Genomic DNA, 7,258 nt, shown 5'->3' with positions numbered 1-7,258 from the left:
TCCCATGGAAAAAGAAGTAGACTTGCTCTGTGAAGCTCTATGTGGCAGAAGTAGAGATGATAATAGAAAATAGTTACAAGGAAGCAAATTTTAACTCAACATAAGAAATTGTTTTAATTGACAGCTAGTCCACTATAGGACACCCAGGAAGTGATGCCCAAGATGCGTCCATATAATTACAGCCAGGAGTAAGTGGGGGCGTTCTGAACTTCAGGTGGGTGGCCAAATAGATTCTTCACTCAAAGAGGTCAGGAGAACCAGAAGCATCGACATCACCTGGGAACTTACTACAAATGCAGAATTTGGGGTCCCACCCAGACCTACAGAATCAGGAGCTGCCTTTTAGCAAGAGCCCCAGTGATTTGTGTGCACAGTAGGGTTTGAGACACCCGGGACTCATTTGCTATATCAGGTGTATTCTCCTAAGAGGCACAGAACACCCAACCTGCACCTCTCAGGGGATCCAGGCAGTGTTGGTTACTTGGCATAACAAGAATCCTGGGGGTGCAGTCACTTAATGAGTGCTCACGAGGCTGGCTCTATCTTGCTTACCTGTCATCTCAGAATTTTGGCTTTGGTGTTGGGCGTATTGCCTCGTGGTCACAAAATGGTTGCAACAGCTCCGTATGTGATTCTCAAACACCACATTATGTGCAGAAGAAAAGGACAGGTTTCCTCATCATTTTTTTTTATCATGAAGAAGAATCTTTTTTTTAGAATCTTCCTTCACTCCCACGTGCACACCCCCATTTTTTTTTATCTCACTAGGAAAGCTCCCCTCTCATCTCACTGACCAGACTGAGTGACATGCACACCCCTGACCCAGAGGGATTATTTTACCTGATTTTTTTTTTCTTGGCTCATCCCCTGGGACATGTGTGAAGCTTTTTGTCTTGGAAAGAATAAAGCCTTTAGAAGGTAGAGGTGAGTTAAAAATAAAAATACTACATTTCCAACTTCGTTTGATGCCTCCTTTCTATTGCATGTTTTTTTGCTCTGATACCCTCTGTTCACTCAAGAGATAAGATTCAGCTCAGAACATTGCTGTAGTATTGGGTTTGTTTCTTTTTAATTGAAAATGGTTACAATCATGACTGCCATGGAAGAATGTCAAATGTTATAATTGGCCTTGTTCTCTTGTTCTCATTGCTTTTGTTCTGTCCACTTAGACCTGAGTCATCATGATAGCAAATCAGAATCGCAACTTCTTCATGGCTATCTCATGTTCTCTTTACCCTGTGCCATGTGTGGAAAAGTAAGGTGGCACTTAGATTCCTAATACTTAAAGTGTCTTGGGAAAAAAAAAAGTTTTGCTGACCTAAAATGCCTCTGTGTTTAGTTCAAATTTGAGCTTTCTGCTGTGATCCTGGAATCCAAAGAAACCGAGGTGATGTTGACCCAAGTTCGATAAGACTGTTTCAGATGAGCTACAGGAAGAGAGGCAGTTCGCAAATGAATGATCTTATTCAGAGCCAACAACATCCAAGGGTTTTATGAGAGGCGAAAATAGTGCAGGGAGAGCGCGGGAGGTAAACAGGTGCTGCTGCCCTGGGGGCAGGGGTGGAATGGGGAGGGCTGGGGTGGGGAGAGAGCTGCACCACCCCATGAGCTTGTCAATTCTGATCAAAGTCAGCACCTGCAGCTCCCGATCACCATCACCCCCTTGGAAAATGGGTGTTGATTCATCATGTCAAGGTTGATTACTTTGTAGTTCTGCCTAAAATACTTAAAACATTGTTAGGATAGGTTTTAGATGTTTTTTTAAGTGCAAATATTCCCTAAAACGCCAGAAGTTGCATCCTTTGAGGACATCTGTTGCAAGAGACCACCTGGGAACATCCCATCCCATCTACAGAACCCCTGAAGCCCCCAGCGTCTGGGAAGGAGATGGGCGTGTGGCAAGGGTTGCTGTTATGAATCCCTTCCTATAAACCAAAGGCCCCTGGAGGGCAGCCTGGCACCAAACAATGTATATAAAAACAGAAACATTCAGAAAGTCTTAGAATAACAAAGCGACAGGCACTGACTTTGGGGAAGTCCGGATGGGCTGCGGACATTGTGTGGGATCCAACAGTGTCATTTTCCTAGGAGTGTCCCCAATTACAACAGCTCACCTCGGCAGCTGAAACTTATTCTTTCAGATTTCAAACGTCTCCTTCCCTCCTCCCTCCAGCTTGGCCTTCACACTCTTAATAAAACATTAAAAAACACCCCACACTATGCTGCCTGAGTGTGTTTCGCGAGCTTCCCTGAAGTCTGACCGTTTTTCTGCATTTCCATATTACAGCCATCTTTATCCATTTGCGTATAGAGGTGTCCGTGCATGAGGTCTGATTTCCTGGGAAGTCAGCTATGATGTTATTGTGTTCAAAGGGAAAGACAGAGAATATTTTTCACTGCTGTAGAGGCTCTGTGCCTGCCTTTTAAACTTGAAAGATCAGTGGGTTTTCTGTGGAACCTGAACACAGTATTGGAAAAAGTGTTTCTGTAAGAAAAAACTCATTTTCTTTAAAGAGCCCTACTCATTAGCTTACAGGATTTAACTTTCTTTGTGGGGAGGGACGAAAACATAAAAATAGATCACTTTATTGAGCCTTTGCTCTGTGCCAAGCAGCCTTCCAAGTACTTTACACAAATGGTTTTATTTAATCTCGTACCATGTCTCCTAGGGCTGTTGTGAGGAGTAGATGAATTAATAAACACAGAGAAGTTAAAGCAACGGAGCATGTAATACTCGTTCAACAAGCATGAGCTATTTGTGAGTGACAGTCCAGTGAGATAGGTACCATTATCATGCCCATTTTACAGATGAAGAAACAGAGGCAGGAAAGTTCTGGTATCTTGCTCAAGGTGAAGCAATGTGTAAGTGGTTGAGTCAACCTAAAAACCAGCTCATAGAGAAGGCAAGATATAGTTCAGTCCTAAAGGATGTTTATATCTGCACATCCTTTAAGTGTAAGATGCCAGTTTGCACTCCAATCTGTTATCATTTTCTATATTTCTTTCTCCTCCTTCTGAGAAAATAATCTAGAATGTAGGATAATATATATGGCCTCAGGAATACTTCTTGATTTTTCTCTTCTGTTTCTCTGTCTTGAAGCAGCATCCCCAAAGATGCTAGTGGAGAATTTAAAACTATGAGCTCTTGGAGCTGATTTTAATTTTGCTCAGGTAGCCCAAGGGTTAAGTTAAAGATACAGAGGCTGAGTTATCATGGGCAGGAGTGGATCCTCCTAAGTCACTCCAGTAAGACCCTTGCTGCATTCCCCCTTAGCGCTATCTGGATCACGTATTTTGACGTTGGATAAGGCCATTTGCATAATCTCCTCTGCCAATCCTCTTATAGTAAAAATGGCCACCCAGCGCCCAAGTGGTTAAGGGGCTGCTCCCAGTCACAGCTCCCCTTGCAACCTCCTCTTTGTTCACCTGGCCCTGAGGTCGGCCCTCCTCCCTCCTCTGTCCCTGGAGAGACCCACTTGCTTCCTGAGGTTAACCACAGCTCCAACTCTCACCATTTCAAACACCTGCCTGTGACCATGACCTCATCCCAAATTCTCTACAGACACCTCGATGGCAAATAATCCACACTGCACTCATCTTCGCTTCCGATCACACTGCCTGTCCCTCACTGGTTTTCTCCTGTCTTGATGAATGTCACTTTGCCACCAAAGTCAGAAACGGTGTGGTCCTCCCTGACCATTCCTGCTTGCCCCTTCTCTACATAAAACCTAATCCTGGTTCTACCTTCTAAGGACCTCTCCATCCACCTGCTTCCCCCCAGCCCCACTGCTAGCACCCTCGCGGCCGCTGCAAAAATGCAGGCTGCCGCGGCCTCCTCCCTTGGGCTCCCCCACACTGGCCAAGTGGCTTTTGCTCTTTGCCATGCAACCTTGCTCCCCTTTTGCTTGGAATAAAGGTGCAGCGGTGCTGCTGTGAAGATGAAATGATTTAGTCAAGTCCTGAGAAACCAGAGAGGTGGGAAAGCCTGGTGGCCAGAGGTGCAGGTCTGGAGCCCCACAGCCCAGGTTTGCGTGCCAGACTCTCTGCTCGCTGCCTGTGTGACCTTGGGTAAGTGACACAACTTCCCTGTGCTCCAAATTCCTCGTCTGTCATATTATGAGCATGAGAGCAGTACCACCACCGTTTGTCAGAGGATTGAATGAATGCATGTAAAGTGGTAAGCTATTGTTCATTCATTCATTTATTCAACAATTGCTTACTGAATTGGGGGTTCCAGATCTGTTATCAGACCACCCAGTTCCTGTTCTGGGTCTTTTACTTGTCATGTGACCCTGGGAATTTACTTAACCTCTCTGTGTCAGGGTCTTCACATGTAAAGCGGGGCTGATGACAGTACCTCCCTGAATGCATTGAGGATTCACTGAGATCGTCCCAGCAATCTGTTCAGCACACAGCAAGTGCTGTCAAGGCTGTGCTGCTAGGATTACTATTGTCACAGCAAATGCTGTTATTGTAGTTATTTCTTACTACGTCCAAAGCCCTCTGCAAGGTGTGGGCTTACATGGGGGATCATGAGCCAGACCCAGTCCGGGTCCCAATGGAGTTTGTTGATTCTCTGTTGATAACTTCTCTTGCCTTCTATAGGACCCTGCAGCTTCCCCTTGCTATGACCTCACATAGGCTGAATATTCTGCCTTGTATGCATTTAGGGGCCCCATGGAAATACATCTACTTTTGGGACTCCTGCCCTGATGCCTCACAGAGGCGCATATAAGATGTGCCATGCAGGTCTCTCCTGCACACTGCAAAACCACAGACCAGGTGCCAGTTCTGTTTCTCAGCCTTAGCATGTGGTGGGTGGTGATTGGCTGGAGGCTGGAGGAAGGAAGGGAGGGATGAATGGGTGTAGATCTTGGACAATTCCTTTTTTGGGCTTCTTCTATGACTCCACTACTGCCATCCAAAACAGGTTGCCATTTTTCTAAAACTAAGGCCGTGGGGCACAGATGCTGAGAAATCTCCAAATTAATGCTATCAACAATTACTTTGGAAACCCCGTACTGAGCTAAAGAGAATCTAAGGACTAGTGATATGTGTTTGCCTCTTTCTTTCCTTCTTTCTTTCTTTTTCTTTCTTTCCTTTCTTTCTTTTTCTCTTTTTCTTTTCTTCTTTCCTTCTTTCTCCTTTTCTTTCCTTCCTTCCTTCCTTCACTAGTGATGTTTGCCTTTCTTTCTCCTTCCTTTCCTTCCTTCCTTCCTTCACTAGTGATGTGTTTGCCTGTCTTTCTTTCTTTCTCCTTCCTTCCTTCCTTCACTAGTGATGTGTTTGCCTGTCTTTCTTTCTCTTTCCTTCCTCCCTTCCTTCCTAGTGATGTTTGCCTTTCTTTCTCCTTCCTTCTTTCTTTCTTTCCTTCCTTCCTTCACTAGTGATGTTTGCCTTTCTTTCTCCTTCCTTTCCTTCCTTCCTTCATTAGTGATGTGTTTGCCTGTCTTTCTTTCTTTCTCCTTCCTTCCTTCCTTCACTAGTGATGTGTTTGCCTTTCTTTCTTTCTCCTTCCTTCCTTCACTAGTGATGTGTTTGCCTTTCTTTCTTTCTCCTTCCTTCCTTGCTTCCTTCCTCCCTCACTCCCTCCCTTCTTTCTTTTCTTTCTTTCTTTTTTTTCCAGCTTTCTGACTTTTAGGCCTTCATGCTTCTCCTAAAACTCACTCTGTATGTGAGGGAGGGTCAGATTTCAGCTTAGCAGAGAGAGAGAGAGAAAGAGAGAGAGAGGAAGACCTTGGAGCGTTTTTCTTGGAAGCTCTACAGCTGCTCGTTGCACTGCTCACTGTTAAACTCACCCAGCTGCGCCCAACCCAGCCACATGTCACAATCCCTTCACATTCGTAAACAAGATCAGTCATTTCTGGGATGGATCCACAGTGAGACACATTCAGGGATAACTAACAACAAAGGCTCTTAGGTATGTTGTTGAATATGACTTTCCTTGGGACCACATTTTCGAGCCTACACACCTGAGCATGGGCAGGTCTGAAGCTGCTGTAGTCCAGGAATTTTAGAACCAAATGTCTTTGGGTTATATCTAGCCTTGTGGCTCACAGCAGCATCCGGACAATGTTACCCTTCTGGGCTTTTAGAAAGTTCTATTCCAAATACGTTATTTTTATTTTCCCTAAGAGTGACAAAAAGGAAACGCTATACCCATACATGCACAGAGACATCAATATTTCTATGTAGTCTTTTGGGGGACTAGGTGAAAACAATCAACAAAGAAGTTTTATTTGGGGGCATTTCTGAAGCTTTTCTGCATTCTTTTTTAATGCACTGAAAGCTCTTTGGGATGTTGCATTCTTTTACTTTGCCTACCTAGCTGGTGTTTCTGTTTGTCAGACTTGATCCCAAACCACCGATCTGCCTGTTCCTGTGCCCTGCAAATATTCACGGCCATGTGCAGTAGCCCCTCAAAACCAACGTAAGTCTGCTTCCAGCCCTAGTGTTGATGGGTGAGCTTATGTTTACCAGGTTGAGTTTTTGAACACCCTCTTCAGCAAGCAGACTGCACTGGCTCCAGGCTCTCCTCCTCGTTGCTAAGCGTGTCATCCCTGCTCCAAGGTTTCCAGAGCTCCTTGTTTAACTGGGAGCTGGACAAAAGCATGGCCCCGGGGGCAACTTGGCTTGCTTTATATTAATAGAGTCCTCACCACAGTAGGACTGCCCTGTGCCCTTGCTTCCTTCTGGCTGGAACTTGAGTGTAGCTGGGCCTTTGACCAGCAGACCTGGGCCAGTTCTTTACAGCTACCCAGTCCTAACAGCAAACCCTGGAGAAGAACCAAGTACCATGAAGTTCCAAAGCTGCTTAACTTCCTCTTAAGGATTCACCACCCTTAGCAGGTATTTTATCCCGTCCAGGTCTATAATCTGTTTTGTAAATGTCTTCATGGTTCAGAGTCACTGCAAAGCCAGCACACTTCGGGCTGATGTATACAGCTCTGTCTAGGTACCATTTGAGCCTAGCAGGTCAATTGAATACAGATGATTTAATTCTCCTAATCGGTTGGCTCTACTCTCTGAATATATTAAAACAGGCTAATCCAGGCTCATAAGTGGGTCCACGCTTAGTGGTGAGGCTCTCCTTGGTGACGTGTGTCTACAACTAAGCCCTCATGTCCAGCTACCAACAGTCACAGAAACGACTTCTAACTTCACACATTGCCTGCCTGCAGTTCGTCTGAAACTCACAAGTGAATGATTCTTCCAATCTTGGAATCCTCTGATCTTCGATTTTATATAGATAACCAGT

Source organism: Nomascus leucogenys, chromosome 10, assembly GCF_006542625.1.
Source record: "Nomascus leucogenys isolate Asia chromosome 10, Asia_NLE_v1, whole genome shotgun sequence".
Classification (NCBI taxonomy): domain Eukaryota; kingdom Metazoa; phylum Chordata; class Mammalia; order Primates; family Hylobatidae; genus Nomascus; species Nomascus leucogenys.
Note: the sequence above shows the minus strand (reverse complement) of the source record.